This window comes from Ictalurus furcatus, chromosome 24 (assembly GCF_023375685.1).
Source record: "Ictalurus furcatus strain D&B chromosome 24, Billie_1.0, whole genome shotgun sequence".
NCBI classification, from domain to species: domain Eukaryota; kingdom Metazoa; phylum Chordata; class Actinopteri; order Siluriformes; family Ictaluridae; genus Ictalurus; species Ictalurus furcatus.
In genome coordinates, this window is record NC_071278.1 from 17474150 (window position 1) to 17487705 (window position 13556).

The following is a 13556-nucleotide window of genomic DNA, read 5'->3' on the forward strand; positions in this document are numbered from 1 at the left end:
ACCACTATTAATGGTTTTGTAGTGTTTGGTTCCATAAAAGTCCAAAATAATCTGCCTTAAAACATTTATTTGTCACAGCCATCCTTGGCAAAGAGTCCAAGAAAGCAAAATTGGCCATGCTTTCTGGGGGAGCATGACGGTGTGCTCTCTCTTTCCCCTGTCAATCACAGCAAAACTAGCCAGTCATGGGTACTTGTGAGCTAACGTATACAGAAGTGGGCGGGTTGTGTGTTTTGCTGCTCTGTGACACAGCACAAGCATCAGTTTGAAAATATGCAGTTGGGTGGTTTCACATGTCTTGAAAGACGAATGTGGTAGGCTTCAGCCTCCACGGTTGATGACTGTTTTGTGACAGGAGTGGCCAAACTGATGGGTGTGAACCGGCCATGACGGGATTAGGGAGAAAATGGAGTCATTTTTTTTTTAAAAAGCATTTATCTGCAGCAGATAATCTGATGGGATGCCAAAAATGAAACCTCAGAAAAACATAGCCCTGCCCCTGAAGGTATGTGTATTCAGATGGTTCGAGACTGGTCTCAAAGGCAGCATACATCATGACATCAGACCAAGAGACTGATAAACAGCCTTCAAAAACGAAGGCAACTCAGAAAGCAGAAATCTATGCAGACATTCAATATGGACATGACTCCAATTCCTTCAAATAGAACCTGACCATGGAGGACTTTTCCTGCTTCAGGGTTTCAGTTAACTAGCTTAGTTAGATCGTAGTTAACTCAGATCTGGTCCTTCAGTTCATAATTGGCCACCCAGTCTTGTGGTGCACAGGTGCCATAAAGCAACAGCCAATGTGAGAAATTATTGTTTGTTATGCTTTTCAAACCCAGCTAGCTATAGCTCCTGTTATGCAACCCTTTTCTGGTGCAGTCATCTTTCTCCAAGCTAACTGCTGAGATGGCTGTCAGCGGTCGAAGGACTAGCTCCTCTCATGGCATTAGGAAAAATATTTCTAGCTACCTTGTACTTGGTTAGCATCATGTTATGCCTTCTTTAGTAATTCTTTAGCAGACAACAAAACACCAACAGATAATTACATTGTCCGGAGACATTTTTGTCCACAAGTAGTTCATATGTGAATTGTATTGACTTGCCCCTTGCAACTATTTGATTAATCCTCATGGGGAAGTTAGAAAATTGTCTTCTGTATATTGCTCACAGTAACTAGAGAGATCTCCAAATCCATAAAAGTTACATGCCTTTTATTTAGTTAGCTTTTCCTTTTCCTGTAGAGCTGGTATAGAGTTCCTGCAGAGAGTTTTAAGTACTATGTGGAAAATGGAGAGGCTGTATTGATTCGATAATGAGTCACAGAGAGCAGGAGGCATTTTTATGGCTTTTTAATGGTCCTGCAAGGAAGTTGTCTAAAAGCAAGACCAAATGTCCAGGCCAACCTGGGGCTTTCAAAAGTACTTGAGGGGGAAAAAAAAGTACTTTGTAGTTATATTATTATAACCTCACCGTGTATAAATGTATCAAAATGTGCATATGTACACACATGATGCTGGCTGCAATGTCTTCAGTGTCCTGCCATGGTCGATATGAAGGCATTTTCTGCCAGAGCCTTATCTCTTACCCCCACTCAGCCGTGCGCTCATGATCAAAGACACACCTTTTCAGCTTTGTGTGTTTTGGACAGCTACACTTCGCTTACTGTTGACAGTGTTTTAGCACCATCTGTTTCTGTGTAGGCTGAAACAGATCATTTAATTTATCTCAACAATGACTGAGAACCACATGCTTTTGGAAAATTTTGTTTCTGTCTGCCAAGCGGCTAATTCAGATAACAGTGTTTACTGCATAATAATGAGGCAAGGAAAATTTGTCATATCCCTCCATAGTTCATTTGTTTTGTTTAGTTTTTGTCTGTCTGGGTTTTGTTTTTGTTTTTTTTTTGTTTATATTTAAACCGCTGTAAAATATGTATTACACAGAGAGGAGATAAATTAAAGGAAATTGTCTGGAATTCTGCTGGAGGGATGCACCACCTTCACAGTGCCAGATCCCAACCCAACTGAACAATTGTTGGCATGGCCGAAGCTGGGTATGTGGATACTGAGGTCCAGACCTTGCTAGTTTTGGAAACCCCCCCTTCTCCCATGTAGCATTCTGATAATTTAATGGTGGAATTTAGCCTACTATGTGGGGGGATTTGTGGGGGGGGGGGGGGGACGACAAATTATATTACTCAGGAAAATTAAACAGTCTAACTTGAGTCAGATTAGTTTAGCTAAGAGTGGAAGTATAACATAACAGAACATAAATTAGCAACTGGTATAGTACACATTTGGCATTGTGGTATATTAAATATGGAGGTTCTATTTAGAAGCCTATAACAGAGGGCTGTCGTATCAGGGTGAAGTTCCCGTTGAACCCCTTTAGGACACAAAGAACCCCTCCCCCTCCTCCTCCTTTGTACGCTGGAACAGTTATACTTAATTCTGCACGTAAGAAGAAACTGGTCAGGAGATGTATGGAAAAGCCACTTCCCTCACAGGCTGGTGCTATTCCCAGATTTCAGATAATTAATGATTAATTAATGCTCAATCTTTTTTGTTATTTGTATTTGTTCTTACTTATTTAATACTTACCCTTCAGCAGGCTGATAATTATATTGATGATATTACTGCCTTTGTCATACCTTTGTATGCTGTATATTTAGGCATTTGTAAATTTTTTGTAAAAAATTATTTGTACAATCTGAGATGGGGGTTCATGATGGACCTGAACATGCATTACTGTTCATTATAATATATATATATATTTTTATGGGACTCTTATTTAGTCACCTAGTATAGTAATGATATGACTGAGATTGATAATGTCATTAGTATTATATTAGTACAGTAAATTAAATCATTGCACAAAGCATGCTTTTGTGATAATGTGACTTGTATGTAAAATCTTTCAGACTTGGATGTAAGTGCCCGTGACGTGTGTGAATCTAGGACACTCCAGTCATTCTCATGTTTAGGGATTAACTTGACAGTGCATGGTCCTGCCATTTTACCTGAACACTAGGACCCTTGGGCTGAGGCACATCTATCAAGCAGCAAGACTGGACAGCTTTTCCTTCATTCAGCATCTGTGTGATAAATGGTTACTGGGATGAGCTGACACTCTGACACAAGAACCTGTCAATCACTTGATCAGTCATCCAGTCATTCTCCTAAAGGTTCTTATCTTATTACGACAAAACATGCAGAATCACTGTGGAAAACCTTTTTTTTTTTTTTCCACTGTGAAAAGTTTTTAAAATCTGTAAACCAAAATAATCTTGGTAAATTCTGAATTAACGAAAACAAGTGGGTGATTGAAACAGGCTGGTGCAAAGGGTATTTTTTTTTTTATTGGTTTGGTGTTGCTTTTAATTGCTTTTTAAATTTCAAAAGAAGTTCAGAAGAACATGTTCAATAAGACAAATTTGAACGTTTCCTTGAATTAGAATGTCTACACTGTAAGTCAATGCGTGACTGTAGAGAAGCAATGCATTTCAGAAAGTTACATCATTATTATTTTTCTTTTAGCTCATATTAATCCTTTACCTTTTACACAGCTGCACACAACACACGGCTACATTTCACCTGAATTCTCTCTACCTGAACACTATATATAAAATGAAGCTTGGAAATTCTCCCAAACCACTTTGTTATACCCAGCTATAACTTTGTATCAATTTGTAACCAGCAAGGAGCTTTCAACAGACTAAATTTACAGAGCATGATGTGTGAAATACAAGAATATTTTCCATTTTTACACACTTTTCAGAAGTTGCTGTTCTAGTGTAGGATTTCATTATAAATATTTTATCACCGTTTCCTGAGCATACCCCTGTGCATCCACAATAAGCGGACTGGGTGAGTGAAATTTACGAGTCTCAGGTAATCATGGATTTATCTACTGTTATGCTAAAAGCAGAATGGAAAATGTGATCTGTCTTTCGGCTAGGTGCCTACACATTTATTCTTGATCTCAAAACCATTTAGATATAACAGGCTTGGTTTTGCTTTTCGTGTGATTCATAGCCTCTAGTGACTAAGACTTGGCAGGCACCAAAGCTAATAATGGCCTTTTCCCTCTTGAGCTGCTTTAGCTGAGAGCTCTCAGTAACCAGGATTGCTAAGTGTCAGTCATGGTTATTATTATATGCAGATTAAATACTCACTTGTTGCATACAAAACTATTTTGCATGTCAGACATGGAAGATGAGTAAGCTGGAAACCCACCTACCTCCATTTTATGGAATAAGGGTCATGTTTCAAATGGCATCAGAAGTTGTGAAGTAGTATTTATTGCCATGTGTCAAACTCGCTGCTGTGAATTTTATTGGACCCAGATGGTATTGCAACACTTGTAGAACACATTCGAACAGTGTGGTATTCTGAACTTGCGTGTTGGGTAACACAAATAATGAAGATCAGTAAAGTTTACAGTCTTCCCATATACAGTTTTATAAGGTTTTACAAATAGTAAAATTAACTGACATGTGACACTGCATTTTCATTACTCTTAACAGTACACCATTCAGGGGATCTATCACACTGCAATCGATTTTTCTTTTAAATGCTTTTCATGCTTTTCTTGGCAAGAACGTATATAAAGAACGTATATAAAGTCGTTTTAGATGTAGGTTGTGTTAAAATTGAACAACACGGTAGAAACCAGTTGTTGTTAAGACGACAACTAGCTAGTCGTCTATTAGCTATTACAGCTAGCTAATAGATTGAACCTTCTTTAAATGGATAAGTAGTCATTATTAATTAAGCATGCAAAGGTTCCAGGAAAAAAAAAAAAAAAGATTTTGGTTTCCTAAACAACCTTTCAGTCTGTGAATCTTTAGTCATTCAGTCCATGATCCTTTATCCATTTTCTCACAAGGCTGAGGTCAGCCCAGAATTCTTTATCCTCATGTACTTTTCATGTGGGCCTTTAAGATCACTCTTTTTCTGACCTCTCTCCTCAGATCTGTTCACTAAGCTTGGCCCTACAGGGAACATTAAGCTCCCTGTGATATAACCCTGAGGCTCACAGAATCCTCTTCACACGGACTATTTTGCCACGAAAATGTATCAATCCATGAAAGGGATCTTAGTAATAATAAAATGAAACCCATTTTAATGAAGGGCCTCGGAAAATATACATAACCTGTTCATTAGGATGTCCTTTATGAATGTGTATGTAGTTTTATGTCAGTTATTATTCATTATTAGTTATGTCGGTGACATGTAGCACTATGAATATAGTCTTAAAGTCAAATGTTTCCACAAACTGTATGATAAACAAGACTGTACCGTTATTTTATACTAGAGATATAACACAATCGCACTATCTGTATCTGTTTAATGCTACAAAACACCCGTATCTGTATTCAGATTTAAATCTGAAGCCGACGTGGTCCAATCCAAAAGGTTTTAAACATTATGCCCCTGGAAACATTGAGGGGGAAAACAGATGTAGAAATTCCAGCAGTGTCAGCATGGACTGAATTCTTGCTCTGACAGATCCTCAGCTACGCCACTCAAGTTCATAATTGGTCTCCGATAGAGATGTGCACAGGACTGTGTTTTAAAATTTGCACATTTTCTAATGAAGTTCAGTTCTATTTCCCAGGGTTAGAGTATTAACCAACTAGTTGCCCATTTTAATCCACCACAGCCTTGACCAGGCAGTTACTAAGGATGAATGAATGAAAGTTATAAACGTATCATGTTTGTCCCATAAGCTTCATATGTGATTGCTTGTTCACAATCAGATAAAAGTAAAAACCTCCTGCTTGCTCAACTTTTTTGTTGCGTCCCAGGGGATCCCAATCCCGATGCAGATCACATGTCTGAACCAGATGTCCCGTGACCTTTCCTACCAAGCTTTCTTTAAAATTCCTATTCATATCTGACATGAACTGTTCCTTCTAAATAATGTATTAGTATTAGGTACAGCCCTATTCTAGACAGAAATATTCTTGCTGATTGATCCATCCATCCATCTTCTATACCGCTTAATCCTTTTTCAGGGTCACGGGGAAACCTGGAGCCTATCCCAGGGAGCATCGGGCACGAGGCGGGGTACACCCTGGACAGGGTGCCAGTTGCTGATTGATTGATGCGGCAAAAGAGAATAAAGCTAGGGCATTTAACCTGCTATCTTACCCTGTGTGATGCAAAAATCATTGAAGACCTCTGGATGGCTTCAGCAAGGTCAAAATGGGAAAATGTGTATCCCTACAAATACCAAAAAGCACTGTTTCCTTGTTCAAATAGACTTGCATTTATTTTTACTCTGGCACATCTGATAAAAATTAGATACATTTCAAGCCTAATCTGTTAAATAGCTTTGCATGTCAATACCTGGGATAAATTAAGTATATTGTGAACTGTCACATAATTACCTCATGTCAACCTTGTCTGGGATGCGTGTTGACACAAGGAAATGTAGCACGTGTTAATGAATTGGACCCATGAGGCGCAGGAGTGAGTGATGTTCCAGCACAAATGGCCTTAGGAAGAAGGGACTTGGCATTGTTCTAGGGTCACAGCTGAAAAAATTGGCAACTCAGAGTTCTTTTTTTGAGGTCTGTTTGTCGTTAGTTTCTGCTTAGTTACACAACTTTTCCATGTTCTCTCCATGTTGTATGTGGAATAGCCATGACCCTGCCTGTTCCCCCAGGGAGGACAAAAAGGTGAAGTGGAGAGAAAATAAAGGTTTTGCTGTTAGAGCACCTCTCAAATGGAATGATGAGGGTATATACCCTTTGGCATTCTGTGTGTTTGTGTGTGTGTGTGTGTGTGTGTAAATTACTTTAATGGCCTGTTGTTAAAGTTTAAAGGAGCTGAATGTAGACAAGAGGGCTTAACTGAAGAGAATAAACGATATATATAATCTACAACCCCAATTCCGAAAATGTTGGGACAGTATGGAAAGAAAAAAAAAAGAGTCATTTGGAAATTCCGTTCACCCTGTACTATATTGAAAACACATTATTAACACATTATTTGATGTTTTACTTTGTGAATTCTATTTATTTTTGAAAATATACACTCGTTTCAAATCTGACGACTGCAACACACTCCAAAAAGTTGGGACAGTCGACTGTATACCACTGTGTAACATCACCTTTTCTTTTAATAACACTTTTTATGCGTTTGGACGCTGAGTGAAGACACCAGTTGGTTTAGTTTAGCAAGCGGAATTTTCCTCCATTCATCCATTATGCATTTCTTCAGCTGCGCAACTGTACAGGGCCTCCGTTGTCTTATTTTGCACTTCACAATTCACCACACATTCTCAATCAGAGACAGGTCAGGACTGCAGGCAGGCCATGCTAGCACCCGCACTCTCTGCTTACACAACCATGCGCTTGTAATCCGGGCAGAATGTGGTTTGGCGTTGTCCTGCTCTGGATGGCAGCATATGTTACTCCAAAATGTGTACATATCTTTCCGCATTAACGTTGCCCTCACAGATGTGCAAGTCGGCCGTGCTTCTGGACAGTGTTGATGTATGGCTTCTGCTTTGCATAGTAAAGCCTTAACTTGCATCTGTGGATGCAGCGGCGAATGGTGTCGACTGACAAAAGTTTACCAAAGTATTCCCGAACACATGTCAGGATATCCATTACAGACTTATAACGGGTTTTAAGACAGTGACATCTGAGGGATCGGAGATCACGCGCATTCAGAGGTTTTCGGCCTCGCCCTTGACACACTGAGATTTTACCAGATTCCTTTAATCGTTTAATTATATTGTGCACTGTAGAAGATGAAATGCCCAAAATCCTACTAATCTGTTGGCGGTTTGTTGAGCCTTGACGCATCCTTGCTCTTGAAGGACTAGGACTTTTTTGGAGGCTCCTTATATACTATGATTAGACGATTGACTTACCTGTTTCTCAGTACCTTCTTATTTCAACTTGTCACATAGCTATTAGTCCTAAATTGCCTCTGTCCCAACTTTTTTGGAACGTGTTGCCTGCATCAATTTCAAAATAAACGTTTATCTTCAAAAAAAAATTATGCAGTTGATTAGGTAAAACATCAAATACCCTGTCTTTATACATTTATTGATTAAATACGAGTCAACTTGCATTTACAAATCACCCCTCTTTGTTTTTATTAGCATTTTCCATACCGTCCCAACTTTTTCGGAATTGGGGTTGTATAAAACTATGAGAGAGGGAGAGTACCATAATTGCATGGTGGAAATACCACTACATAGACAGAGATCCTATAGCAAAAGATGTTGACAAGTGAGATATTTTGAAGTAAGGACCCACACTTCACCTAAACAAATCTCCATCTGACCTTTCCAGCTTAAATCATGTTCTACTCCTCAGAAAAACAAGCTTCAAACGTCTGCACATGCTTAGGATTCTGTCGAAAATCACAAAGAAAACTGTACTTAGAAAGGTGAGATTGGTTACATAATTACAACACATGACAGAAATGACACTGAAAGTATATGTAAATACCTTCCGCTAATTATAAACACATACGTTCAGCTAATCAGTGTGCCTGTGTGTGCAGTAGCTGGTTGGAGTGGCTTTCACTTCGTAGCTCCTTTACAGCAAAATCAGGTGGCTGCTAATGTCAAACTTTTCATTCCTAGTCTGATAAGGTCAAACGTGGTACAGGCTGTGACAGATGCGTTTTACTTGGAGTAGGAGTGAATTGTTCTTTCTCATAACTAAAAAAAAAATAGAGATTATCCTACTGCATAAACCATTCGCTACTAGGCTCAAGAGATAAAACCATCTTAGATGGAAAGGATCGCAAGCTGTATAATTAGACTTTTAATTAGACTGTTGTTAATTTAGTTTCTCATTAGGTTTAGAGTTTCACAGTATTGGCTATTCAAAGAAGAGTCCCCCCTCCCCCCCCTTTTATTTCTGCATATGCTTAAGTAATTTCTATTGTCAGAGTGTTTTGTGAGTATTCATAAAAATCGGACTGATTTAAACAGATGTCAGAGGCCAAAGGAACACTAGATTAGGTTTGAATGCACCAGTCCAAGACAGTGCAACACACAGCTCAAACTCTCCCCACTGCAATCCATTATATACTCCGATTTTTTATGCTCCAATTTGCTATCCATCTGTACATATCTGAATCAGTGAGTTTCCCTTTCTGACTTTATTTGCTGGTGAGGAGCCATGGTTTCCTCAGGGCAGTCACAGATTTTCCTCTGTACTTATATCCAGTCACTGGATGTGATTAATAAATCCTCAGAAGCTGACTCGCTGTTACTAACTGCATTTTAATGGTTTTCCCAGTCCCCTGATTTGCACATGCTCATTACCATGAATTACATTACAGATGAAATATTATTGTAGCACCATGACATTTGAATAGTAATTTATAGTAGGAGAAAATCATAGATATGTGACTTTTCCAAGATAACTCTAAGCATCCTGAAAATCCTCTAGGAGGCAGAGGGACATCACTGAAATCACAGGGTCTAGACTATTTAAACTTTTAGCACCTAAATACCGTTACCATTATAAATAAACTAAAGACAATCAAGGGTTTGTTTGTTTTTTTTTTTCCACCAGTGCTTGCTGCTAGATGCTTGGTTAAGCTGAGAGTGGAGAACAAATTTCTCCTTGACATTTTCATTATTGTTCTGTGGGAGCAATCATCCATGTGGCATACCTTCTCGTAAATGTCAGTGTGTTTACTGTATGGCTGTAAAGCTGAGCTGTCCTGCCAACCTATACATATCTCTTGGTTCTTATATAACGTTTTTCCTCAAAGGTAAAATTGTTTTTATTATAATTATGATTAGTTATTTTCCCCACACAACTGAAGGCAGATGGTGTAGTTAGCAAGCCAGGATAGAGCTGACTCTGTTCTTTAAATGCTCACATTGTCCCAAAGCTAAAGTCAATGCTATGCTGATGTACTCGCAGTTCCAAAAAGCCACTCAGTTTACTAAATATCAAAACTATATTATATTGTATCATGCAAGATATCCAAGGCAAGTTTACTTTATTGTATTAAAAACAAAGTAAGGATTTTTTTTTTATTTTTTTTTTTATAATAGCTTTAAAAATTAGATTGAATGTCAGAAATATGAAACGTGAAAAGACACATATACCAGGAAATGGGTCAACAAAATAAAATAAAAAATGTAAAATCCCCAGATACCTGCAATAAGATTTCCTAAATTTACAACAACAAAACCCCCCAAACAAACAAAACAGTTTTGTTTACTTTTTTGTTTGTTTTGGGATTTTTAAATTTTTTTTTAATGTAATGTTGTTCCCCCCCCCCCCTCCTAAAACAGATTGAATGCAAAAGAAATATATGAAGTCTCAGAAACAGATGACATACTGTATGTATGTGATAGGATAATAACAGATAATACGTAGGAGTTTGGTCACCATAGACAAAACAATAAAGCAGGATACCATAATTAATGTATTCCCCTACCCAATTTTATCCGAGCATTGAGCAGTTACTTTTGTAAAGCTTCTGTAGATTCTTTATAACCGTCTCCTGGTCACACTGCAGGAAGGATTTCATTTATGCTTACATGCCTATGTACTTAGCCCTACTAGTATCTCACTATCTCAAACCTAAGCATTAAAATTCACCTTCAGACCTATAGTTATAGACCTTATGAATGCAAGCAATGCAAGGAAAGGGTTTAGTCTGTGACCTTGCATTTCAGTCTCTGTAGCTCTTTGTATTATTTGTGCTAATCTATCTGCGTCGCATGCCTAAAGTAATAATTCCTTTTATCGATTGAGCTTTTCAGCTGACATGTTTTAGAGATCTATTGTATCGACTGAATTCAACTACTGCTGCAATATGGCATTATATCAAATCTGCCACAGAGGATCTGAGCTCGCAGACCTTGGGTTTTTAGGCAAGCAGAGCTGAGTTCCAAAACTATAATTTGATGCAAATGTAAATCACAGCATGACATAATGCTAATAATAGTGATTATGTAATGTAGTTGAACACTGCTTTATTGAAAAATGCCTCCATTTCAAAATTTTTTGATTTGTATATGCAATTGATCATTGTATTCATTTGGCTAGCTTAAAAAAAAAAAAAAAGCCTTACTGTATTATGTAGCCTACTTTAGCCAGAAAAGAATCTTGATATTTTGATCACATTTCCCTGATATCAGTGTTGAAAAGTAACAAAGGCTCTACGATGAAGCGGAGGACTGCCAGGGTGGTTTCCCCACAGAAATAGTGGGGTATTCCCATTTGCTCATTTCCTTGACAAGTATTAACAGCACAGTCACCACCTTGTGACACTGACCGTGACCCACTATTTCATGCTCATCCTCTGTCCATTCTGTCAACCCAAATGGTCCTGGTGGTCACAGTCACACATGTATAAGGTGAGAAGTTTAGTAGGTTTCTTAATATACCATGGCAATAATATCTTTGGCAGGAATGCTGGATTCAGCCACAGAAGAACATGTTTGCAGGAGCTGAACATTCAACGCACATCAAAAGTGGATTTACACAGAGAGCTCAATCAGCCAGTACCACTAGTGAGACCACTGTGTCTGTAATCTCACTAATCTCAATATTAGTGCTTCTGTTTCTGCCGTCGCAGCCATGCTTTTGTGCAGCCTTTCATGCTTTTGTGTGAGCGTAACGGCTCTTTAATGAAATTGATACTTTGTGGGTTAGCTCGCTTACTCACTTGGGCAACTATACCATGGAATGGATCAGGCATTTTGATCAGATGTGCTGAGTGTAACATCCAGTTTCAGTTTCACTAAGGCAGTCTTAAAATTAATCTTCAGTGCATTTACCAGGCTCAAGTTTAGAGAATGAGATGCAAAGAGATGCAGTAGATGCAGTAGCTATAAACTCCTCAGAAGTCTACACTTCATAGTGCAGTTGTGTTGCTGCTAATAAGCATTTGTCCAATGCCTGCTGCTATCTCCTCATTATCTCATTGTTGTTGTCATGTTATGGTAAATTGTCTGCACTTATATGGCGCCTTTTTAACCTTAGCGGTCCTACAAAGCGCTTTACACTGGTTCTCATTCACCCATTCACACACACACACACACACACACACACAACAATGGTAGCAGAGCTGCTATGTAAGGCGCTAGCTCGCCATCAGGAACAACTTGGGGTTCAGTTAAAGCTTTTAATGAGAAGCAGGCAGCCAAATCAATATTGTAAACAGTTATCAGGCAAGGGTCAGGCGATCAGCAAACAGGCATACACAGGGCATACACGCGAATCACTACCTAGAACAAAAACCGGATCAAAAACCACGGAATGAGAAACATGGGACAGACGGCTTGGTAGAGTACTGGCGGCAATACACAGAAACAGTACTTTGCATAGAACAAAGACACACAGGGGTTTAAATATGCAAACTAATCAAAGAGGGAAACGAGAACAGCTGAGACATTAGGAAATAAGAAATAACATAGCAAGGGCAGAGACAGGACAGAAACCAAAACAAGTCTCAAAAGTAAACAGTCAATGAAAACCCAGAAGCATGCGCTGTCACACTTCAGGCAGTTATTATTATTATTATTATTATTATTATTATTACAACTGTCACGGAGGGGAAATCCATGAAAGTTGTAAACGCACTTTTCCCATCTCAGGGTGAAGAGCATTTGAGATTTTAGCCTATTTATGTTCCTGCCTCAACATCACAGCAAAGCATGGCTTACCTTTTTCCTCCCTATCAGATTTCTCAGCCATGTCTGCTTTTTCATATTACTCCCTACTGCGACCATGCAGCATCAGAGAAAGGATCATTAATACTCAGCAGTATTTATATAGCCTGCAAGCTTCACACATCACTTTTGACATTATGCTGCAGTTATGGCAAGGTTGTGCGTGTGCTTGTCAAAATGCACCAATTCTAAACAATTTGGGCATTGATCATTGTCCATCATCCAACTCCACTGAGTGGTTCAAAATCCAATAGGAATTTATAAAAGTGTGAAATTTGCTGCTACATACTGATACAAACAATAGGTCATATGTCTGTTCTAAAGACACTGTCAACGGTGGTGAGAAACACTATAATTACCATTAAGTAGTGTGCCAGTGAACACTCTTTTAATGGCACAAATTTAACAATAATGAAATTAGCAAGATACAAAAGACCTCATATTGAATCCACTTACTCGACTCCTTGACAAGATGAGTATGGCTGGAGGACAAACCGGTCATATCAAGAATAATTTATAGGATGCCCATATGGGGTCACGGTCACAGTAATGAGGTGTTGACTTTGCTACTGGTACTCAGCAATGAAACAAACCAATGGGAATACTCATTTAGTTCCAAAGGAAATCACCCTGGCAGTCCAGAATGAAAGGAAGCAAGATTGCATGTAATAACAAATTAAACAATTTTTGTTACTCATGGAGAAGTAGTCTAGCAGAATAGAATTTCACTTCAATAGCATATCAATAAGAACACTAAATAACTCAGTGTTGGTCTGAGGGCATCTTATTTTCTTTATGGGTCTACTGTAAATACTGTACTGTCCAATAATAGATCTCTCTCTCTCTCTCTAAACCTAATTCAGCATAATTTGTAC